This window comes from Hyla sarda, chromosome 3 (genome assembly GCF_029499605.1).
Source record: "Hyla sarda isolate aHylSar1 chromosome 3, aHylSar1.hap1, whole genome shotgun sequence".
Taxonomy (NCBI): Eukaryota; Metazoa; Chordata; class Amphibia; order Anura; family Hylidae; genus Hyla; species Hyla sarda.
In genome coordinates this window covers 284,361,051-284,387,219 of record NC_079191.1, presented here as the reverse complement: position 1 = coordinate 284,387,219, position 26,169 = coordinate 284,361,051, and the positions used below count along the sequence as shown (strand labels likewise).

At 41.4% G+C, this 26,169-nt stretch overlaps 1 protein-coding gene across 4 annotated transcripts in view; it reads left to right on the top strand.

Annotated features, from left to right (window-relative positions):
• The first annotated feature begins 1,084 nt into the window (after nt 1-1,084).
• Nucleotides 1,085-26,169, top strand: part of AGPAT4 (1-acylglycerol-3-phosphate O-acyltransferase 4) — a 232,326-nt gene continuing 207,241 nt past the window's right edge. Inside the window, exon 1 of one of the 4 annotated variants that reach the window (XM_056566792.1) lies at nt 1,085-1,451. The gene's annotated coding sequence lies outside the window, so the exon portion shown is untranslated. Of the gene's footprint in view, nt 2,076-26,169 lie in introns of all 4 variants that reach the window. The other 3 variants (XM_056566788.1, XM_056566786.1, XM_056566785.1) reach the window with 3 other exon arrangements.

Below are 26,169 nucleotides of genomic sequence, written 5' to 3'. Positions count from 1 at the left end.
AGCTGTCTGAAGACTCGTGCAGCTGGGGAATTACTACTCCCATCATGGAAACAAGTCTGTTACCGTGATGGGAGTAGTAGTAGTCCCTCAGCACTGCAGGAGTCTGCTGATGTCACCTCTTCTGAGCATGCTCGGAAGTAATAACATATATTATAAACTGGGGGCAAATGGATGACATAAAGGCTCATCCGTTTGTCATAGACTTCAATGTTAAAAATAACGGCCGTTAATTTACCTGTTTCTTGTGATGGAAGAAAAATTAGTGCATGTGCCATTTTTTCTTCCGTCACATTATTCATGAAGGGCTATAACGGGTCAATAATAATCAAAAAATACCATAGACTTGAATGGGATTTTGTAACGGACGTTTAACATCCGTTTTTAGGGTTTTTCTAAGGGTGGGTTCACACCACCTTTTTGCAATACAGTTCCTGTATCAGGTTTTTGATAAAAGAAAAGATTCCTCAAAACCTGACTAAACGGTATCAAAACGTGTACAAATTTTTATCTGCATACGGTTTGAAAAATTGTCCAGTTGCATTTGTTTTCTAAGAAAAAAACTTATACGTTTTGAACTTTTTCACTCCATTATGAATAAAGTTTCACTTGTTTGATTGAAATTCCAAGAAAAAAAACTGCGGAAAGTCAAAAACCGTATGGTGACAACTGGATGGAACCGTACGCACATACAGTTCTGTACGGTTCCCATTGACTACCATGTTTAAAAAAAACGTATACGGTTTAATACGGTTTTTCACCTGGACCAAAAACCGTGGTAGGCTGCGGTTTTCTGTCCGGAAAAAAAAAGTATGGTTTGAAAAACGGAGAGAACCGTATGCAATATGGTGCATACGGTTTTGAATGGGAAGTCTATGGGCACGGTTTTCTGTATGGTTGCATACGTTTTTTTTCTTAAACTGTATAGCAAAATCGTGGTGTGAACCCTAACGGATGTTTATAACAGATCTTTTAACGGAACAACTTTATAGTTTGAAAGGGGCCTAAGACCCACATATATTGAGAAGCTACAGCAGTAATAAGATCATAATGCAGTGTTTCCCAACCAAGGTGCCTCCAGCTGTTCAAAAACTACAACTCCCATCATTCCCGGACAGCCGAAGGCTGTCCGGGCATGATGGGAGTTGTAGTTTTGGAACAGCTGGAGGCACCTTGGTTGGGAAACAGTCATTATGTGTAGGTCCTGAGACACGTGTGTTCTGCCTCATGAAAGGACTAGTCAGGAATTGTAGCTTTAAAAGGAAGTGCCGTGAGGTGGAGAGACGCGTCAGATGAGGGCCATTGTAGCTTATGAGTGTAATACCACCCCATAGGCGGGCTCTGGCTTCCTTCCATGCAGGAGCCGATTGGAAAGTAGTTGTAGTAAGTGGGGGTGTGTGGGTGCCCGCGTCTGTGCCCCCCCGGTGCTCATGTCCAGCTCTGGAATACACGAGGTACGTGCCCCATGGTGTAGATCCCTGCTCTCCTGTGGATGGAGCTGACCCTTCCCATCTGTTGCCCTGTCAGGATCCTGTGCCCGCCTTGCCCTCGACTTCTTCTCCATGAAGAGCGGGAAGTTTTCGGTGTAGCTGGGCCAGGCTAACCTTGGATAGGCTGACGAGGCTGCGGGCACCTGGGCTCATGTCTCTGGTAGACGAGGCAGTCTTGTCTTTGCCGAGCAGCATCATCCTCTCCTTCCCATCATCTCCATAGTAACCAAGGAATTGTCATGGGTGTGTAGCCCTAGAGTGACACAAGGAGGGGCTCAGGAGGACGCGATATGCGGCTGTTATTCTATTTTTATGCAGGGCATTGTTCACACACGTGTGACTGGCTGCGCTCCATTTTCCTGGGCTGTCTGTGAGGAGCCCGCTAATAGTCAGGTGCAATGACAGCTATTTGAAAGCTTTGCGCTGTAAAGCGCCCCCTAGAGGCGGTCCTCCGCAGTATGGTCCACCCTTGGCTGTGTGTGTACAAGCCCCTATTCTGTGCTCACTTGTTGCGGCAGATGTGTTGGAGACGTTCCTGGCACTGTCCATTCCCCTCTAAGGAATTTCTGTGACATTTGTGAGGGAGAGGTATGGAAAAATGTGCAGTCACAGAAATGTTTAATCTGCCACATGTGAACATTCACTTAGAGCCAGCTGCTTTTTTTTTTTTTCTTCTTGCCTGATAGATCACTGTCTTTACAATGCACTCTTGTTAGAATGACAATTATTTTGTATATTAATGGTCTATTCATAAATTGATTTGATACGCAGGATTTCCTGCTGCAGATTTCATTGTAAACTGAATGACTGAACACAGCTTGAAATCCTGCGCATTAAATCTGCGCAGAATACTGTACGAGTGAATAGACCCTAAGGGTACGTTCACATGAGTGGATCCTCAGCGCATATTACGCTGCGGATCCGCCGCTGAAGGACCGCTGTATGCTGCCTTTATAATTGCCTGCTCGGAGCGGCAACACGCCACTACAAGCAGACACACTGCGATGTGCGAGTCGCCGCGCATGCGCAGTATACTCGCAGCCTAGCTCAGGGAGCAGGGGAAGGGACCGCGATGTGCGCGAGTGCACTGTGCATGCGCGGCAACTCGCACATCGCAGCAGTGTCTGCTCGTAGTGGCCTATTGCTACTCCGAGCAGGCACATGTAAAGGAACCCTGTAGGGGTCCTTCAGCGGCGGATCTGCAGCGTAAAATACGCTGTGGATCCGCTCGTGTGAACATACCCTAAGGGTACGTTTACACGTATAAGATCCTGTGCAGATTTGATATGCAGGATTTGTAACTGCTGATTAGAAGCTGTGCTCAGTCATTTAGTTTACATTGAAATCTGTAGCAGAAAATCCTGTGCATCAAATCTGCGTATGTGTGAACGTACCCTTACGCAGATTCATATGTAGAAAATAGCTTTTTCAACCTTAGATATATCCTTGTTTTTGAGTGGAAATCGATAAGAAAACCGCAATTTTGCTACTTTTGGGGGTTTGGTTTTTATGCAATTTGCTTTATTCTGTAGGTCAATGTGATAAAAACGATACCCAATTTATAAAACTTTTCTATTGTACTACCAAAAAAGAAAAACCCTTACCAAAGTCAGTGGGGGAGATTTATCAAAGGATTTAGACTGGTTTTTCCTGTCTAACTTTGTCGCACAGAAAGTCGCAGTCTAAATATGTGCGACTTTTCTGCGACTTTTGCTGTGGAGGATTTTTAGAACATGATGCATGCAAGTCTATTTTAGACGGAAATGCATTGGAGAATGCATTGGTGCTGAATTTATCAAGTGCGACTTTTGTGCAACAAGTCGCATCTGCCCAAAATACGCTGAAATGTCAGACCATGTTGGAGCAGGTCTAAATGCAGTTTAAGCTGTAGACCCTGAAGTCTGAGCACAGAATTTATCAAGGGCTGTGAGACCTTTGATAAATTAGGAGCACAATAGACAGGAGACTACCACATACGCTGGTCTATATGCATACCCAGAATAGACTAGATTAGTAAATGTCCCCCAGTATGTCTAAAATGGTCATTTTCGGACCCCTATAACTTTTTTTTCTTTTATGGTGATGTATTTTTGATGATCCTGATTTTTGTTTTGATGGGACTTTTTGATTGCTCTTTCATAAATTTTGCCTGATTATATGATGCAACTAAAAATTTGTTTCTGGTGTTTGGTATTTTTTATACGTTTCCACCATTTACCATTATTCAGTTCCCCTAGGGGACTTTTATATGCAATCATTAGATTGCATTCACTATATACTGCTATCATTACACAGTGTGATTACCGCTGATACAGCCTGGCTAAGGGTGCATTCACACCACGTTTTTGCAATACAGTTCCCGTATTAGTTTTCTATGTGAAAACCGTACCAAACCGTATGCATTGAGACTCCATTGAAAACAGAGCCAAAAGATGCATCAGGTTGTGTCCGTTTTGCATCCTGTACGGTTTTCAGTTTTTTTTCCCGGACCCAAAACCGTAGTCTACGACTGTTTTTGGTCCTGGTAAAAAATGTAACTGTATTAAACCGTATATATTGTTATAAATTTTTTTTTAACATGGGAGTCAATGGAAACTGTGTGTGCGTACGGTTCCATCCGGTTTTTGCCTTTGCACAGTTTTTTTTTTTTTTTTTTGGCATTTCAATCAAACAAGTGAAACTTTATTCAAAATGGAGTGAAAAGTTTAAAAACGTATAAGTTTTTTCTTAAAAAAAACTGATGCAACCGGACATCATTTTTCAAACCGTATATGGTTTTTAACTGTATACGGGTTGAAATTTGTACACACAGTTTAGTCAGGTTTTAAGGAATCCGTTTTCACCAAAAACCTGATACGGGAACTGTATTGCAAAAACGTGGTGTGAATGCACCCTAAGCTAGGCTGCATCAGTTAACCCCCTTAAGGACCCAGACAATTTTCACTGTAGGACCCGGCCATTTTTTGCACATCTGACTTTAAGCATTAACTGGGATGCTTCTACTTTTCATTCTGACTCCGAGATTGTTTTTTCGTGACATATTCTACTTTGTTAGTGGTAAAATTTTGTCGATACTTGCATCATTTCTTGGTGAAAAATTCCAAAATTTTATGAAAAAAAATAGAAAATGTAGCATTTTTTTTACTTTGAAACTCTCTGCTTATAAGGAAAATGAATATTCCAAATAAATCGTATATTGATACACACATACAATATGTCTACTTTATATTTGCATCATAAAGTTGGCATGTTTTTACTTTTGGAAGACATCAGAGGGCTTCAAAGTATAGCAGCAATTTTCCAATTTTTCACAAAATGAAGAAAAAAAATTTCAGGGACCAATTCAGTTTTGATGTGGATTTGAAGGGCCTTCATATTAGAAATATCCCATTACAAAAACTGCACCCCTCCAAGTAGTCAAAATGACATTCAATAAGTGTTAACCCTTTAGGTGTTTCACAGGAATAGCAGCAAAGTGAAGGAGAAAATTCAAAATCTTCATTTTTTACACTCTCGTGTTCTTGTAGACCTGGTTTTTGAATTTTTACGAGGGGTAGAAGGAGAAATCTTCCTAAAATGTATAGCCCAATTTCTCTCGAGTAAGGAAATACCTCATATGTGTGTGTCAAGTGCTCTGTGGGTGCACTAGAGGGCTCAGAAGGGAAGGAGCGACAGTGGGATTTTGGAGAGTGAGTTTTCTGAAATGTTTTTTTTTTTTTTTGGGGGGGGGGGGGGGGGGGGGGGCATGTCACGGTTTACCCCTTAAGGACCAAGCCCATTTTCACCTTAACCCCTTAACGACGCCGGACGTAAACGTAAGTACTGGTGTGCTGATACTTAACGCATCATGACGTACATTTACGTCCTATACATAACTGTGAGCATCGGAGCGATGCTCGGATCATGCGCAGCAGGTCCCAGCTGCTGATAGCAGCCAGGGACCGGCCGGTAATGGCGGATATCCGCGTTTGCGCGGATGTCCACCATTAACCCCCTCAGATGCTTGTCTGGCGCAGAGAGGAACCATCAGGCAGCCAAGTAAAATCAATGGATTTATTAGATGCAACGCGTTTCGCTGCGCATGCGCAGCTTCATCAGGCATGACAAGAGAAGGCTGGTAACAGATATATATACCTCCAGGAATTAACCATTAGAGTACTTTTTGAAAGAGTTGTTACATAAAATTACAAATCCACATATGAATGTGACAATGTATGAAAAATATATAGATATAAATAAATATAAATAGACAAAGGTCGCAAAAATAATAATGAAACAATAATGTAAAAACACAATGGAATCATATAAACATATATATATATATATTATAAATATATAATATTACAATTATCGCATGTGGTGTGAATATACCACCACAAGGAACTCAAGCAATCACACCGCCTGGTCACCGGTGCGGCATTCAACAACACAAGTTGGATATTATTTTAATATATATAATATAAGAGACCTATAAGGTGCTATATATGTTAGTTCAAAAAAGTAAAAAATTGATTTGTATATCACTGCATTATTAAATGAAAGGTAAATAAACAGTGCGATAAAACAAATCGCAACTGACCAGAGGGTGATGTATGAACACTATTTAGAGAAAGTGAAAAAAATGAACTAAAATAACTAGTGCGGTATTGAATACAGCACCCGGCGAAAACGCAGGGTGTGAATATTCGTAAAGATCCAAATTTACAAACCTTATAAAAATATATAAAAAAAAATATATAAAAAATGCTGTATGCAGAAAGGAAAGAGAAACAAAAAGCAGAACATGGATAATAAAACATAAAGAATAATAGATGCCCAATGGGGCGCTCCAGGGTGAACAGCACCGAAGGAACAACGAAAAAAAACAATCAAGATATAATATTTTGGAGATTAGTACATTGGAAGAAATGGAAAGATTTTAAACCCTAATTTATCAGATTATTTAACTGTATCGATACATTCATTAAAACCTTGAGGGTGCAAAGTATGTAGTTTGTGGATCCAGAAGGATTCACGATTATTTAATCTTTGTATTCTGTTAGGTAAATGAATGGGGATAGTTTCTAAAATTAATTTCAAAGTTAATTATTTTAGAAACTATCCCCATTCATTTACCTAACAGAATACAAAGATTAAATAATCGTGAATCCTTCTGGATCCACAAACTACACACTTTGCACCCTCAAGGTTTTAATGAATGTATCGATACAGTTAAATAATCTGATAAATTAGGGTTTAAAATCTTTCCATTTCTTCCAATGTACTAATCTCCAAAATATTATATCTTGATAGTTTTTTTCGTTGTTCCTTCGGTGCTGTTCACCCTGGAGCGCCCCATTGGGTATCTATTATTCTTTGTTTTATTATCCATGTTCTGCTTTTTGTTTTTCTTTCCTTTCTGCATACAGCATTTTTTATATATTATTTTTATATATTTTTATAAGGTTTGTAAATTTGGATCTTTACGAATATTCACACCCTGCGTTTTCGCCGGGTGCTGTATTCAATACCGCACTAGTTATTTTAGTTCATTTTTTTCACTTTCTCTAAATAGTGTTCATACATCACCCTCTCGTCAGTTGCGATTTGTTTTATCGCACTGTTTATTTACCTTTCATTTAATAATGCAGTGATATACAAATCAATTTTTTACTTTTTTGAACTAACATATATAGCACCTTTTATAGGTCTCTAATATTATATATATTAAAATAATATCCAACTTGCGTTGTTGAATGCCGCACCGGTGACTAGGCGGTGTGATTGCTTGAGTTCCTTGTGGTGGTATATTCACACCACATGCGATAATTGTATTATATATATGTATATGTATATGTGTTTATATGATTCCATTGTGTGTTTACATTATTGTTTCATTATTATTTTTGCGACCTTTGTCTATTTATATTTATTTATATCTATTTATATATTTTTCATACATTGTCACATTCATATGTGGATTTGTAATTTTATGTAACAACTCTTTCAAAAAGTACTCTAATGGTTAATTCCTGGAGGTATATATATCTGTTACCAGCCTTCTCTTGTCATGCCTGATGAAGCTGCGCATGCGCAGCGAAACGCGTTGCATCTAATAAATCCATTGATTTTACTTGGCTGCCTGATGGCTCCTCTCTGCGCCAGACAAACTCCTGACTCCCTGGTCTTTCGGTTTTGATTTTACTCTTACCCAGGAGGGCTGCAGTGGACCTTCTTCTTTACTTCTTCTGCACTTTACCTTGTTGTGTGTGGGCGCACAACCAACTTTGGTAAGCGGCTTGGGAATTACCATCCCCTACCCCCACCAACAAGATCTACTGATCCCGCACATGAGGCGCCTTCCTCCCTCTCTCTAGATTCCCCTCAGATGCTGTGATCAATACAGATCACGGCATCTGCAGCGCTGCGGTCACTAAATTGGATGATCGGATCTGCTACATAGCTGCTATTTTATTCAAAAAAAAATATATAAAACTTTTAATAAATTTTTTATTAAAGCAAATATGGTATTAATAAAAAGTACAGATCATGGCGCAAAAAAAATCAGCCCTCATACCGCCGCTTATACGGAAAAATGAAAGTTATAGGCCTTCAAAATAGGGGGAATTTAAACTTTTTTTTTGCACAACACAAATAGTATTTTTTCGGTTGCGCCATACATTTTATGGTAAAGTGAGTGATGGCATTACAACGGACAACTGGTCACGCAAAAAGCAAGTCCTCATACTAGTCTGTGGATGAAAATACAAAAGTTTTTTGTTTTTTCCTCCTCGCCTTCAAAAAATTATAAAAGTCCTTAAAGGGGTAGTTCAGTGGTGAAAACTTATAAGTTTTAGATTGCGGGGGGTCTGACCGCTGGGGCCCCCTGCGATCTCTCTGTACGGGGGCCAGGCTCTCCGGCCAGATAGCGGGTGTCGACCGCCGCACGAAGCGGCGGCTGACACGCCCCCTCAATACATTGCTATGGCAGAGCCGGAGATTGCCAAAGGCAGCGCTCCGGCTCTGCCATAGAGTTGTATTGAGGGGGCGTGTTGGCCGCCGCTTCGTGCGGTGATCGACACGCCCCCTTCCCACGGGCTGTCGGGGCCCCAGCGGTCGGACCCCCCGAGATCTGCAACTTATCCCCTATCCTTAGGATAGGGGATAAGTTGTTCACCACTGGGCTACTCCTTTAATCCCAAATGGGGTTAAGGACCAGGCCAATTTTATTTCAGCGTTTTCGTTTTTTCTTCCTCGCCTTCTAAAATCCATAACTTTTTTTTTATTTCCTGCTACAGACCCATATAAGGGCTTGTTTTTGCATGACCAATTGTACTTTGTAATGAAACCTCATTTTATCATGAAATGTACGGCGAACCCAAAAAATATTTTTTTAGGGAGGAAATTTTAGTGAAAACCACAATTTTGCACATTTTGGAGGGTTTCATTTTCACACTGTACAATTTACGGTAAAAATTACGTGTTCTTTATTCTGTGTCAATACGATTAAAATGATACCCATGGCTAGATACTTTTATATTTTTGTACCACTTAAAAAAAAATATATAATACTTTTTGTACTAAATCAGTAGTCTAAAATCGCCCTATTTTGACCACCTATAACTTTTTTTCATTTTTCCGTATATAGGGTGGTATGAGGGCTCATTTTTTTTTTTTTTTTTGAGCCATCTGTATTTTTTATCAATACCACATTAGCATATATAAAACTTTTTTTTATAATTTTTTTTATTTTTTGGGAATAAAATGTGACAAAAAAGCAGCATTTTTTTACGTTTATGCCATTCAACGTATGGGATCACTAACATTATATTTTGATAGTTTGGACATTTACGCACGTGACAATACCAAATATGTTTATCAAAAATAAAATAAAAATGTACACTTTTTTGGGGGGGGGAAATTGGAAAAACGGACAATATTCATTTTTATTGGGAGGGGATTTTTAATTTTAATTTTTTTTTTTTTACATTATATCCCCATAGGGGACTATCTATAGCAATCATTTGATTGCTAATAGGGTTCAGTGCTATGCATAGGGCAGAGCGCTGATCAGTATTATCGGCTTTCTCCTGCTCTGGTCTGCTCTCTCAGACCAGAGCAGGAGACCCCGGGAGATGGACAAAGGCAGGTGAGGGGACCTCCGTCCGCCATTACAGACAATCGGATCGCCGCGGCAGCGATGTGGGCGACCCGGTCATCTATTTTTAACATGCACATTGCCACAGCATCTGAGGGGTTAATGGCAGACATCCGCGCAATCTCGGATGTGCGCCGAACCAGGATGTACATTTACGTCCGTGGTCGTTAAGGGGTTAAGAAGCCCCTATGGTGCCAGAACAGCAAAAAAAACACATGGCATACTCTTTTGGAAACTACACCTCTCAAGGAATGTAACAAGGGGTACAGTGAGCCTTAACACCCCACAAGTGTTTGACGACTTTTTGTTAAAGTTGGATGTGTAAATGAAGAGAGATTTTATTTTATTTTTTCACTAAAATGCTGGTTTTTCCCAAAATTTTACATTTTTACAAGGGGTAATAGGAGAAAATGACCCCCAAAATTTGAAACCCCATTTCTTCTGAGTATGGAAATACTCCATGTGTGGATGTCAAGTGCTCTGCTGGCGCACCACAATGCTCAGAAGAGAAGGACCGCCATTGAGCTTTTGGCAAGAGAATTTGTTTGGAATGGAAGTCGGGGGCCATGTGCGTTTACAAAGCCCCCCGTGGTGCCAGAACAGTGGACCCCCCCACATGTGACCCCATTTTGGAAACTACACCCCTCGAAGAATTTAATAAGTGGTGTAGTGAGCATTTACACCCACTGGTGTTTGACAGATCTTTGGAACAGTGGGCTGTGCAAATGAAAAATAAAATTTTTCATTTTCACGGACTACTGTTCCAAATATCTGTCAGACACCTGTGGGGCGTAAATGCTCACTGTACCCCTTATTACATTACATGAGGGGTGTAGTTTCTAAAATGGGGTCACATGTGGGGGGGGTCCATTGTTCTGGCACTATGGGGCTTTGTAAACACACGTGGCATTCAATTCCAGACAAACTTTCTCTTCAAAATCACAATGGTGCTTCTTCTCTTCTGAGCATTGTAGTTCACCCGCAGAGCACTTTACATCCACATATGAGGTATGTTCTTCGAAGAAATGGGGTTACAAATTTTGGGGGGCTTTTTTCCCTTGTGAAAATGAAAAAATTTTAGGGTAACACCAGCATTTTAGTGAGAAATTTTTTTTTTCATTTTTTTTTCCATCCAAATTTGAAGAATTTTAATTAAACACCTGTGGGGTGATAAGGCTCACTATACCCCTTGTTACGTTCCATGAGTTGTGTAGTTTCCAAAATGGGTCACATGTGGGTATTTATTTTTTTGTGTTTGTCAGAACCGCTGTAAAATCAGCCACCCCTGTGCAAATCACGAATTTAGGCTTCAAATGTACATAGTGCGCTCTCACTCCTGAGCCTTGTAGTGCGCCCGCAGAGCATTTCACGCCCACTTATGGGGTATTTCCGTACTCGGGAGAAATTGCATTACAAATTTTGGGGGTCTTTTATTTAAATTTTTTTAACACTTGTGAAAATAAAAAGTATGGGGCAACACCAGAATGTTAGTGTAATTTTTTATTTTTTTTACACTAACAGGCTGGTGTAGCCCACAAATTTTCCTTTTAAAAAAAAGGAAAAGCCCCCCAAAATTTGTAGTGCAACTTCTCCCGAGTATGGAAATACCCCATATGTGGCACTAAACTGTTTCCTTGAAATATGACAGGGCTCTGAAGTGAGAGAGCGCCATGCGCATTTTAGGACTAAATTAGGGATTGCATAGGGGTTGACATACGGGTATTCTACGACAGTGATTTCCAAACAGGGTGCCTCCAGCTGTTGCTAAACTCCCAGCATGCCTGGACAGCCAGTGGCTGTCCGGAAATGCTGGGAGTTGTTGTTTTGCAACAGCTGGAGGCTCCATTTTGGAAACACTGGCGTACAATACGATTTTTATTGGGGGGGGGGGGGGGGGGGGGGACAGTGTAAGGGGGTGTATATGTAGTGTTTTACCCTTTATGTGTTTGTGTAGTGTAGTATTTTTAGGGTACATTCGCACTGGCAGAGGTTTACAGTTAGCTTCCTGCTAGAAATTTGCGCCACAGCGAAAGATTTGCCGCAGCTCATACTTGAAGCAAGAAACTTACTGTAAACCTGCCCGTGTGAATGTACCCTCAGGGGGGTGGAAATTTCTCTGAGCAGCGGCACCCGGCTACTGAAATCAGCTGGGGGCCGCCGCCCCCTCCATACACCCTGAGCGCTGGTGTGAGGTGCAGACTTGCATCGGCTCCTGCGCCTCACACCGGCATTAAAGAAAAAGAAGGGGGAAGTCTGTCTGTCCCTGCTAGCCCGATACAGGGCTAAATCTACAAAAAAAATCACCTGCCCGGCGCCCAAAACTACTTGTCCCGGGCGTCAGGCGATAGGATTTCCACATCCCTGACCCTGTATGTTCACATGGGGGCAAACCTCCAGCCAGCATGTTAGTGGAAAATTTTTAATTTTTTTTTACACTAACATGCTGGTGTTGCCCCATACTTTTCATTTTCCAAGAGGGAAAAGGAGAAAGACCCCCAAAACTTCTAACGCAATTTCTTCTGATACCCCATATGTGGACCTAAAATGCTCTGCGGATGCACAACAAGGCTCAGGAGTGAGAGCGCCATGCCATGTACATTTTGAGGCCTAAATTGGTGGTTTGCACAGGGGTGGCTGATCGTTACAGCGGTTCTGACATGGAACGCAAAAAAAAAATCCACATGTGACCCCATTTTGGAAACTATACCCCTCACGGGATGTAACAAGGGGTATAGTGAGCCTTAACAACCAACAGGTGTTTGACGAATTTTCATTAAAGTTGGACATGAAAATTATAAAAAAAAATAATTTTTATTTTTTTCACTCTGAAATGCTGGTGTTACCCCAAATTTTTCATTTTCACAAGGGGTAATAGAAGAAATGGGGTTACAAATTTTGGAGGGCTTTTTTCCAGAGTATATATGTGGATGTAAAGTGCTCTGTGGATGTAAAGTGCTCATATGTGGATGTAAAGTGCTCTGCAGGCGAACTACAATGATCAGAGCAGGAGCGCCTTTGGGCTTTTTGAGAGAGAATTAGGCTGGAATTTAAGGCTTTGTGTGTTAACAAAGCACCCATGGTGCCAGAACAGTGGACCCCCTCCACATGTGACCCCATTTTGGAAACTACACCCCTCACGGAATGTAACAAGGAGTGCAGTGAGCATTTACGCCCCACAGGTGTCTGACAGATTTTTTGAACAGTCGTCCGTAAAAATGAAAAATGTAATTTTTCATTTGCACAGCCCACTGTTCCAAAGATCTGTCAAATGCCAGTGGGGTGTAAATGCTCAATGCACCCCTTATTAAATTCTGTGAGAGGTGTAGTTTCCAAAATAGTATGCCGTGTGGTTGGTTTTTTGAATTTTTTTTGAATTTTATTTTTTCTGTTCTGGCATCATGGGGGGCTTCCTAAATGCGACATGCCCCCAAAAAAACATTTTGCAGCAACCATTTTTTTCGCTCTCCAAAAGCACAATGTCGCTCCTTTCCTTCTGAGCCCTCTAGTGCACCCGTAGATCACTTTACATCCACATATGAGGTATTTCCTTACTCGAGAGAAATGGGGTTAAAAATTTTGTGGGGCATTTTCTCCTATTACTCCTTGTGAAAATGAATAATTTGGGGTAACACCAGCATTTTAGTGTTAAAAAATCTAATTTTTCATTTCACATCCGACTTTAACGAAAAGTCGTCAAACACCTGTGGGGTGTTAAGGCTCACTGGACCCCTTGTTACGTGCCTTGAGGGGTGTAGTTTCCAAAATAGTATGCCATATGGTGTATTTTATTTTTTAATTTTGTTTGCTGTTCTGTCACCATAGGGGCGTCCTAAATGTGACATGCCCCTCAAAAACCATTTCAGAAAAACTCGCTCTCCAAAATACCATTGCCGCTCCTTCCCTTCAGAGCCCTCTACTGCGACCGCCGAACACTTATATATTAGATATAAGGTATTTCCTTACTTGAGAGACATTGGGTTACACATTTTGGGGGACTTTTTCTCCTTTTACCCCTTGTAAAAATTCAAAAACTGGGTCTACAAGAACATGTGAGTGTAAAAATAAAAAAATAAATTTTTATTTTTTATTTTTTACATTTTCTCCTTCAATTTGCTGCTATTCCTGTGAAACACCTAAAGTGTTAAACCTTTTGAATACTTTGAGGGGTGCAGTTTTTTATAACGGGGTCACCTGTGGGGTACTTCTAATATGAAGGCCCTTTAAATCAACTTGAAACTGAACTGGTCCCTGAAAAATTCTGATTATGAAAATGTTGTCAAAAATTTGAAAATTGCTGCTGAACTTTGAAGCCCTCTGATGTCTTCCAAAAGTAAAAACATGTCAACTTTATTATGGAAACATAAAGTAGACATATTGTATTTGTGAATCAATATCCTTTATTTGGAATGTCTATTTTCCTTACAAGCAGAGAGCTTCAAATTAGAAAAATGCTAAATTTTCTATTTTTTTCATAAAATGTTGAAATTTTTCACCAAAAAATGATGCAAGTATCGACAAAAATTTACCACTTACATAAAGTAGAATATGTAAAATGACCGTGGTCAGAATTGCAAAAAAAATGCTCCCGTCCTTAGGGTTATAATGGGCTCTGTCCCCAAGGGGTTAAAAAAAAACTTGGAAAGACTGGTTTATTTTGCGGGAGGGGGTTGGGTGAGAGTCCCCATTCATACTGCATTTCTGCAGTATAGGTGTCCATTGTCATGTCAAAAAAAGAAGCATGTCAATGTATATTGTAGCAGTCTTTCAGAAATGAATGGAGCTGCTACAGTATACGTCAGCATCACATTTTTTTTATTTTATTTTTTTAACGTGATGCTGACTGATACCTCTAGCGTACTGCTGAAACGCAGTATGACCGGGGCGCAGTGTAGGGTCATATAGAGCGCATCTGCAGCATATTTCACACCGAGATTGCACAAGGGCAAGATCACTGCTGCAGCTGGGTGCGCTGTGTGATCCTACACATTATAAAAAAAAAAAATTCTATATATTTAATGTATTTTATTTACCCTTACACTTTTTTCTTTTATTTTTTAAAAATTTTTTTAAATGTGAATTTTTTTTTTTTTTTTTTTTGCTTTGGAATACTTTAGTATTCCAAAGCATGGAAGTTATATGCTGCCTACCTCTGGCACATCCTGACAGTCAATAACCTTTTAAGACCCCCCCCCCCCCGGTTGCCCAGGTAACTAGCAGCACCCCACGATTGTTGCGGCGTGCTACAGGAGAGAGACAGAGGGAGCCCCCACCCTCTGTCAAACTCCTTACAGCTCGCAGTCGCTTCCGACCGCGGCTGTAAGGATTAAACTGTTGAGACCGAAGCTTACTTCGGTCCCGGCAGTGCGGCAGTCCCCCACCCACCAGGGATCACACACAGGACCCCGTGATCACGCTGCATGGAAGACAGAGGGAGCTTCCTCCCTCTGTCAAAACTCTTACAGACCGCGGTCACTTCCAGCTGTAAGGGTTAAAATGCGGCTGTGTGTTACAGCCGAGTCCCTGCTTTGATCTCGTGTGTACACTGAGCAGTACCCACAAGATGCATGGACGTGTATACTCGTCCAGGTGCGGGAACGTGCATCCCCCCCGCCATGGTCGTTAGCGTGTTAAGGGGTTAATCAGATAACAGCTCCAAACACTCATGTGAACATAACCTTTACTTCGCTGCAATAAAAATCTGTTGCAAAGGTGCTTTTAATCTTTTACTCCACGAACTTTAGGTGGTTTTCTTAAATCTTAGGGTTTCCATAGTTTTCTTTAACCCCCCACATTATGGGAACATTGTACTTACCAGTAATCCAATGTACCTGAAAGTAGTGACTATGCATGGTCAGAAAGGCATAGCTTTGACTCCTCAACCCTGTGAAAATCCATATCATTGGCAGGCACAGACAGATAATCCCTGTTAGGCTTTGTCCTGCATTTTGCCTCTGCCATAAAAGGATGCCGACATATACTGTAATGGAGGGCTGTGGATGCCATTCAATTTAATGGCCTGAACGTAGTCACCATTTAGGCTGCATGCGCTATCTACAGCGGACTCAGTAAACCACGTTTTTAAGCGCATACAGCCCAAATTGTGACTACATTTGGGCCATTGAAATTAACCCTTCCACAACCTGGTAGAAATGTCACATAAGCCGGCACTTCTTAAGATCCCGTTCTTTATTGCAGATGAATAAAATTAGATAAAAAAAACTGCATAAAACCAAGTAGCTGGAACAATCTCATACATTTTGATTTGTGGCCTACGTTCTCTTCCTCCTCACCTTCTAAAACCCATAATTTTTTTTTTCTTTTTTCCACTACCAAAGTTGTATTGGGCTTATTTTTTTGTGGGACAAATTGTACTCTTCATTAGCACACTTTAGTTTCATATATAGTATAACGGAACCAGAAAATATTATATGTAGGGCACTGTTGAAGAAGAAGAAAAAATTTAATTGCGTAATTCTGTGAGAATACACTTAGAATACGACCTGAATGTAATAACTAGCTGACTGCCTTTAGGACACTGAAATTAATGGGGCCCAGGCACAGATATGTTGGCATATCATTTTGACATTATGCAGACATATCCATGCCACAGAGGGCACAAATGTGATATGGACTGACTATAAAAGGTAGGTTCATAACACCTGCAAGAAATCGCCAATCAGAACGCTCTGTTTCATGCCCTAGTGCACACGTGCCGCTTCCTTGGTACACTCTTAAGCGGCCGTGGTGCAGTTCCACAGCCGTGGCCAACTTAAACCTTGGGCATGACACAAAGTAGGGAGGCAGAGGCATGCTATGACTGAGCCAGGCCGAGCACTACAGTCAGCGTGCTGAAGGAGAGATCTTGACCCCACCCGTGCCCAGGCTGCTAATTAGCATAATGACAAAAAGAATAAGGCAACGTTGACACGGCAAAATTTCCACGCGTAATTACGCTAGGACATGCCACAGCAACAGTCCTATTGATTTCAATGGGATTCTGCTGCACTGGTCACTTGGCAGAATTTCCGCGCCAGAGGTTTTGGATTCCAGTGTCCACTGTGTGAACATAGCCTAACAGTCACTGATCCGGTCTTGGTAGGCGGTGTGGGGGGGGGGGGGTTTGACAATGGCCTGCAGAACTTTTCTACCAAAAGCCAAATCGTGAGAATCAGAAAAATCAAGTCTATAGTGTCTGAAAAAGGTATGAGGATTGGACCAAGTAGCAGCTTTACAAATTTGGTCTATAGAGGCAGCAGATCTTTCTGCCCAAAGGTTGACACTGATCTAATAGAGTTGGCCTTTAGACCAACAGCGACTTGCTCGCCTCTACCTTTTTTATAGGCTCCAGCAATAGCATATTTTATCCAATGGGCTATTGAACTTTTAGATGCTTTTTTACCCTTGTTAGGACCTTGGAACTGTAAGAGTAAATTTTAATATTTTCTCCAAGAATTAGTGACTTCTAAATAGTGAAGGCACCTTCTAACATCTAGCAAAGGACATTTTTCTTCCTGAGGCTCTTTTAGTTTTGTTACAAAAAGATGGAAGGATGATTTTTTTTAAAGATCTATGAAAATCTGTTACTATTTTGGGGAGGAACGAGGGATCTAATCGAAGAGTTACCCTATCATCATAAATAGACAAGTGTGGTTCATTAATTGACAGGGCTTGAATTTCTCAAATTCTCCATGTAGATATTATTGCAATGAGAGAGGCCATCTTGATAGTAATTCATTTTAATGAGCATTGATGTAGAGGTTCAAAGGGTTGAGTAGTAAGGGCTGAGAGCACCCAGTTGAGGTTCCAATATGGAGTACGGATTGGGTTTTTAGGTTTTAATCTAGATACTGCTTTAAAAAAAACCTTTTTAATCCACCGATGGTCTGCTATTTGAAAGTTCAGGTTGCAGCCCTGGGGGCGTATTTTGATCATCAAAGGGCTGTGAGAGAGATCCTTCTTGCAAAAAGTCCAATATCTGTGGATAATTTGGTCTAGAGGGATCTGTAAATCTTGTCTGTAGAAGGTTTCCTACTTTTCAACAGTGTAGAAATAACTTTACTTGAAAGACCTTGATTCTTTAAGGTTGACTTCTCAAAATCCAGGCAGTGAGATGAAGATTATCTAGACCTTGATGGGTTACTGGACCCTGGCTCAGCAAGTTCTTTTATTCGAAGTAGAGGAAAAGGAGGTTCTATGGCTAAGCTCTTTAGGAGGCAGAATCGCCCTCTCTTCGGCCAGTATCGGGCTACAAAAATCACCTTTTTAGGTTGCTGTCTCGAATCTTTGCAAGAGTCCTTGCTATCAATGGGAATTGAGGGAAGGCATATGCCAGAGGAGCATTCCAGTCTTCTGCTAGCGCATCCACTGCTTGCGGTCTGTCCCTTGGATTTAGTGAGAAAAAAACAGAGCAACCTTTGCATTCTGGCGGCCGGCAAACAGTTGACCCCATTTCAGCACAAGAAGTTGATGTGGAAGTATTTAGAGATCACTCCCCCAGATCCAGAGTTATCCAACTCAAGTCTCTTACCTGTTGTGTTTTTTTATTTTTTTTTTTTTGAGCCTTTCAGGTGGACGGCCATTATGGAGGAAACATTTCTTTCCAACCAGGCAAAGATTCTGGCTGCAATAGCTTGAAGAGCCTTGTCTTGTGCCACCTTGATGTCTTAGGAAAGCGACTGCGGTAGAATTGTCCAAATAGATTTTTAGATCCTGATTGAAGAGAAGATTCTTGGCCGCCTGAAGGGTCTCCCACACTGCTCAGTTCCTTTTGTAATTCGAGGAGAACTGTTTGAGATGAGGCCAGCGACCCTAGAACATGAGCACCCCAACCTAAGGCACTTGCATCCATAGCTACTAGAACAGGACCTGAAACCCAAGGGACCCCCCTTTTTAAAAAAAAAATATATATATATTTTATTTTTTTTATTGGGTTTGTTGCATTTAGCCACCAATTTAGGGACTTCACTACACCAGGTGCTAGCAGAACTTCTTGTCCAGCGTTAGTTGAGATCTGTTCCATACTGAGAGTCTGAAGTTGAAGCTGTCTTGAATGGAACGGAGTCCACCTGACTGCAGGAATCGTGGATGTCATTGTGCTCAATACTGACATGGCTTCCCTTACCGATATACGTTTTCATTTCTGAAATTTCTTTTTTTGACTAAATTAGCGTTATCTTCTCCGGAGGAAGCATCGTAGATTTTTTTTTTTTTTTTTTTGTTCCCCCCCCCCCCCCCCCCCCCCAAGAGTCCATTAGCATCCCTAGAAAAATTTTCCTGTGGCTTGGATGAAGGTCAGATTTTTCAAGGTTGATGATCCATCCCAGATTCTAAAGGCACTGGATCACCTGATTCAAATGGGAAGTTGTTTTGAAGATGCTGTTAACAGAATGTTGTCCAGGTAAGGAACTAGAATTATATTCTGTAGTCTGAGATGAGCTACCACCTCCACCATTATTTTTGTGAACAGTCTCGGGGCAGATGACATGCCGAACGGAAGGGCCACAAATTGATAATGGGAAAACTTGATCTCCCACCTTGACAGCAAACCGTAGATACTGTTGATGGTCTGGGTGGATTGGTACATGGAAATAGGCATCTTTTTAAATCCAGGCTAACCATGATAGCATTGGGAGATATCCTAGGCATCGCAGTTTTCATTGATTCCATTTTGAATCTCTTGCATACTATGAATTTGTTGAGGAACTTCAGATTTAGTATAGTCCTGAAAGACCCGTTGGGTTTCGGGACTAGGCTGAGGGATGAATAATGACCCCGATGTTTTTCTGAAAAGGGAACCCGAGTAATGGCTCCCAACTGAAGCAAATTCTTCACCCCTTACAACATTCTCTCATGCAGAAGGGGGGAGGGTTGGCTGGAGACTAGAAACGTTTGAGGCAGTAGGAAGGAAAACTCTATCTAGTATCTAAATCTTAGAAGATTTGGGATCCAGGGATTTGATGTTATAGACTCCCATTGAGGAACGCCGACCAAACGTCATTGTTTGTTGGCGATTTGACTGGGGTTACCTTTCCCCTTTGGGGTAGCTCCATCAACCTGACTTTCCTTTACCTCTGTAGCTATTGGCTCTATTCGCCTGGAAACGAAAAATATTAACAGGTTTTTCAGATTTTTCTTCCGGGAAAAACTTTATTATCAGCAGCCTTTTCCAGGGTATCATCCAGGACAGGCCCAAACACAGATTTACCCATACAAGGAATAGAGCAAAGCTTAGATTTTGAAGTTGAATCCCCTTTCCAAAACTTAAACCATGCAGCCTTTCTAGAGGAATTTGATAAAGCGGCAGATTTTTCTGCCATTCTGACTGACTTTCTGAGGCATCCGCCAGAAAACCAGAAGCAAGTTTTAGCATAGGAATAGAAGCTAATAAATCTTCTCTATGGGTTCTATTCTCAATTTGCTCTTCTATTTGGAAGAGCCAAAAAAAAAAAAAAAAAGCCCTGGCCACACTAGAGGCAGCAATATTAGGATTTAAGATTGCGTTTGAGGCCTGCCAAGTTTTCCTTTAAAAGACCGCCCATTTTACGATGCATGGGATCTTTCAGCTGAGAAGAATCCCCCAAAGGGGAGGGCTATCTTCTTGACTACTTTAGACATCTGAGCTCCACAGATCTGTATCTTTTTCATCAAAAGGCAATCTGTTTTTAATCTCTTTGGAAACTTGCAATTTCCTTCCAGAATCACGCCATTCATACAGAATTAAACTTTTAAAATTTTCATGAATAGGAAACATAAATTTTTTAGCAGGTAATTTTTTTTTTTTTTTACATAAAGCTTTTCTATACTTGTCAGGTAATTTATCCGAGCCCATGACACATTTTTTAGACTTAAAGGGGTACTCCTGCACTAAGACATCTTATCCCCTATGCAAAGGATAGGGGATAAGATGCCTGATCGCGGGGGTCCCGCCGCGTGCTCGCTCCGGGTCTGATTACTAGCGATTACGGGGACGGAGCATAGTGATGTCACACTCCGCCCCCTCAATGCAAGCCTATGGAGGGGGTGTGACAGCTGTCACGCCCCCTCTGTAAGCTTGCATTGAGGGGGCGGAGCGTGATGTCACACGGGGGCAGAGCCGTGATGTCACTATGCTCAGTCCCCGTGATCGCTAGTAATCAGACCCGGAGCGTGGGCTGATTCTAATGGGGTGTGGCGTGGAAGATCACGGGGGTCCCCAGCGGCGGGACCCCCGCGATCAGGCATCTTATCCCCTATCCTTTGGATAGGAGATAAAATGTCTTACCGCCGGAGTACCCCTTTAAGTTTTTGAGATGGTTCCTTGTCTCCCTGTGGAAGAGAAAGGAGCCTACTAAGTAACTGAGAAGGGAAAAACCTCAATCCATATAGCAAAAACATATGCAGGAAAATATATCACTTACAAGAACTGAAGCTACAGGCTGCTCGGCAGAGTCAGGTCTGGAGAAGGCCTGTGAGTCCATGGTTGGAGTAGACACACAGCATAGACAAAGAGGACGCTGGTTCCCTACCTTTTTTTTTTTTTTTTTTTTTTTTTTTTTTTTTTTTACCCTTGTAAGTTTCAAATATTGGTGCCCTGAAGCGTCACTTCCGCTCTCAAGCACTTCCGCTGTCCAGAACCAATACTCACATCCAAGTTTCTGGTGGCATGTACACGCACGACGCCCGACAGGAAGTGCCGCCAGATCACTGAATGCAGTCCCCGAACAGCCTCCCCCTGACCAGACATGGCAAACAAAGGTAAGAGAGGCCCGTGCGGAGCGGGGAAGGAAGAGGAAAAAAAAATCCCCTCCCCGTGTAGGTACCTTTTTTAACTCTCTCAGGAGTGCAGTAACCCACACTCCCAGAGGTAGGGAAAAGGGGATCCCTACAACAACTAGGCATACAAAGTGAAGGGAAACATGAAGTATACCGATCCCAAGCCCACAGGAAACAAAAAAAACTAACTAAATGAAAAAATAAAAGGAGCGCAAAAAGAGACTCCCACTCTGTCCTGGACCTAATAGGAACAGGAAAACACTGGGGAAGGTGCCAGGGGGAGGGGCTTTTAACCTTTGTTTCCTATTCCTATTAGGTCCTATGGGACCATCTCTCATGTGGGCTGTCATGGTGAACGCCCGCTGTATCAACAATGTGAAAAAGACTGGCTTTTCTATATTCACCTTCTGTCAGCATTAAAGGGGTATTCCAGGCCAAATTTTTTTTATATATCAACTGGCACCGGAAAGTTAATGGAGTACTCCGGCGCACACTTTTTTTCCTTTTTATCCCGTCCGGGCTGCAAAATAAAACACACTTTCTCTTACCTGCCAACGAGCCCCAGGAGCTCCGGTACAGGTGTTCGGTCCCCGGGCTGTATTCTTCTTCCTGTTAGCCCGGCACGTCACACGGAGCTTCTGCCTATCACCGGCCGAGGCGGGACATCGCTGCGGCCGGTGATAGGCTGAAGCTCCTTGTGACGAGATGGGCTAACAGGAAGTAAGAAGAATACAGCCCGGGGACCGAACACCTGTACCGGAGCTCCGGGGGCTCGTTGGCAGGTAAGAGAGAGTGTGTTTTATTTTGCAACCCGGACGGGATAAAAGGAAAAAAGTGCGCACTGGAGTACTCCTTTAAACAGATTTGTAAATTACTTCTATTAAAAAAATCTTAATCCTTCCAATAGTTATTAGCTTCTGAAGTGGAGTTGTTGTTTTCTGTCTAACTGCTCTCTGATGACTCGCGTCTCGGGAGCTGTGCAGTTCCTATGGGGATATTCTTCCATCATGCACCGCTCCCGGGATGTGACATCATCATTGAGCAGTTAGACAGAAAACTTCAGAAGCTAATAACTATTAGAAGGATTAAAATTTTTTAATTGAAGTAATTTACAAATCTGTTTAACTTTCCGGAGCCAGTTGATGTATATAAAAAAAAGGTTTTGCCTGGAATACCCCTTTAAGCTAGGTTCACATTGCATTCAGGCTTCTGTCAAATGTTTCAGTGGGCATCCTGCCAAAAATGGCATGTAGATGTACAGTGGGGATCAAAAGTTTGGGCACCCCAGGTAAAATTTATTAATGTGCATAAAGAAGCCAAGGAAAGATGGAAAAATCTCCAAAAGGCATGAAATTACAGATTAGACATTCTTATGTCAACAAAAGTTAGATTTTATTTCCATCATTTACACTTTCAAAATAACAGAACTAAAAAATGGCTTCTGCAAAAGTATGGGCACCCTGCAGAGTTAATATCTTGTACTGCCCCCTTTGGCAAGTATCCCAGCTTGTAAACGCTTTTTGTAGCCAGCCAAGGGTCTTTCAATTCTTGTTTGAGGTATCTTTGCCCATTATTCCTTACAAAAGTCTTCATTCTTTGAGATTTCTGGGCTGTCTGTCACGCACTGCTCTTTTAAGGTCTATCCATAGATTTTCAATTATGTTGAGGTCAGGAGATTGTGAAGGCCATGGTAAAACCTTCAGTTTATGCCTCTTGATGTAATCCTCCATGGATTTTGAGGTGTGTTTAGGATCATTATCCATTTGTAGAAGCCATCCTCTCTTTAAGCTTTTTCACAGATGGCATCAAGTTGGCATCCACAATTTGCTGACATTTTATTGAATCAATTTTTCCTTCTACTCGTGAGATGTTCCATGTGCTACTGGCTGCAATACAACCCCAAAGCATGATTGATCCACCTCCATGCGTAACAGTTGGACAGAGGTTATTTTCATTAAATTCTGTTCCCCTTCTCATTCCAGCCAAAAAGTTAAATTTTAACCTCATCGGTCCACAGAACTTGTTTCCAAAATGCATCAGGCTTGTCTATGTTCATTTGCAAAGTTCAAGTGCTGATTTTTGTGGTGAGGACTTAGAAGAGGTTTTCTTCTGATGACTTCCATGAAGACCATATTTGTATAAGTATCTCTTTATAGTGGACTAGTGTACCACAACTCCAGTGTCTGCCAGATCTTTCTGGAGGGATTGTGCAGTCAAACGGGGGTTTTGAATTGTTTTTCTCACAATCCTGCAAGCTGTTCTGTCTGATATTTTTCTTGGTCTTCAAGATCTTGCTATAACTTCCACTGTTCCTGATGACTGCCATTTCTTAATTACATTCCGAACAGAGGATATTGACATCTGAAAACGTTTTGCAATCTTCTTATCGCCTTCTCCAGCTTTGTGAGCGTCAACTATTTTCAGTTTTCTAGACAACTGTTTAGAAGAACCCATGGTGCTGAGTGTTGGGGCAAGGTCAGATGAGTCTGGGCATTTAAAACCATTGAGATTGACATCACCTGGTCTTCCCAGATGATGATGATTGAGAACAATCCACGACACTGGCAGGTCTCGGCTTTGCAAAGGGGGCAGTGCATGCTATAAATTCTGCAGGGTGCCCAAACTTTTGCAGATGCCATTTTTTTTATTTTTTATTTTGAAAGTGTACATGATGGAAATAAAATCTAACTTTTGTTGACATATTATAACAATGTAAAATCTGTAATTTGAAGCCTTTTGGAGATTTTTCCATCTTTCCTTCTTTATGCACATTAATACAAATTTTTACCTGGGGTGCCCAAACTTTTGATCCCCACTGTATACTGTAACAGAGGGGCGCAACAGAGGCCATTCACCTCAATGGCTCGAACAGTCATTTTTTCAGACATGTGCTATTTTCAACGGACTGGATGATGCAGCAAACCGTCAATTTTGTTGACATAAGAAACCCCCAAGAGTTACAAAATTACATTTTTTTTTCTTACATTTTTTTTTTTTTTTTTTTTCCGTTTCGCCGTGGATTTTTTGGTAAAATGACTGTCACCGCAAAGTAGAATTGGTGGCACAAAAAATAAGCCATAATATGGATTTTTTTTGGTGCAAAATTGAAAGCAATATCACCTTATAAAAATCATGAGGAAAAAATTGAAAAACTGAGTCCTTAAGGGGTTAAGAGTCCTCTGAAAATATTGCATGAATGGCATGCGTTGCCCTCTGTTATATTGTATGTAGGCAACTGAAATATTTCTAGTGTGTGGCTAGGTTCATTACCTCCATTCCTATACAGTGATCCCTCAACTTACAATGGCCTCAACATACAATAGTTTCAACATACAATGGCCTTTTCTGGACCATCGTAAGTTGAAACCAGACTCAACATACAATGCTACGGACAGTCCAGATCAGTGAAACGTGTCAATGGCTGGAAGAACCGACCAATCAAAATGGGCATTCGCTGGTAAAACCCCTGTATTACTGAAGTGCATACACTGACTGGTGTCTGGTAGTTCCCCCTACAGTACAGGGAGGTATTACATGTTCTGTACACTTTTCCTGTACCAGGGTTAGCTGCTCCTTTGGACACCAGGTGAGGGCGACTCCATTACTTTAGGACACTGTGTACTGTACAGGACCCTGAAGAAGCTCCTGTCCTCTACATAGACAAGTGTTTCCCAAGCAGCGTGGCCCCAGCTGTTGCAAAACAACAACTCCCAGCATGCCCGGACAGCCTTTGGCTGTCCGGGCATGCTGGGAGTTGTAGATTTACAACAGCTGGAGGCTCCCTGCTTGGGAAACACTGACATAGACAATTATTTACAGCTCCCAGCAGATCTTTCCTACTTTTATGTAAGGACTTGCTTTATCTATATTAGTTATCTACTTATTTTTCTTTAATTCTCACTTTTTCCTATTTTTGGATGACATTTTGGTGCCTTTAGAACCAATTATTAGGTTTCCATAGAGTTCTGGTCTCAACATACAATGGTCGTCCCAGAACCAATGAATATTGTAACTTGAAGGTCCGCTGTATTATATGCCCTTAGCATGAGTAAATGGTAGATATATTTTCTGAATGGCATGACTAGTGGTTTTATTTAATCTGCCAATATAGTGGAAATCTGAAACTATGTACTGAAGAGAAAACAATACTGACATTATCTGATTGTGTTAATAAACAAACGTCACAGTCATTCGACACTCGGGAAATAAAGATGGATATTTCTGTGACCTTCCTAGGATACAAAAAAGGCAAAGCATTATGCCATATTTCCGGCATGAGAAGTCACTCGGTGGTATTCCCAACATCAGAATGATCCCCTAGCTCATCTGTGGGGGTTTAACCACTGGGAACCCACGAATCCCAAGAATGGAGGCTAACTGTTCCCCAAATATTGTCAGTGATGGTTCAGCTTCCAAAGATTGCTGAGCTCTGCTATAGTCGGTAGTTTTATAGACAATGGTGACTGAGCATGAATGCTACTTAGACTAAGTTCACATTAGCCTTGTGGAGCTTCGTTTGGGAGCTCTGTTACACAAACTGATAATGGGGCTGGACAGCGGGTGTGACACTCTGCTTTTGCGGAATTCCATTGTGTGAACATAACCTAACACAATGTAAACATAGCCTTATTCATTCAGGGGAAGTTTGGAATCCATTCTTAGGAGCTCTTTGTCACCATTGTTTTCTCTTACATAAAGTTGGGAAAGGTAAAGCGTCCCAGCTGTTGGACCCACATTGATCAGCTAGTTATCCCCTGTCCAATGGATAGGAAATAACTTCAAGAAGGAGATACG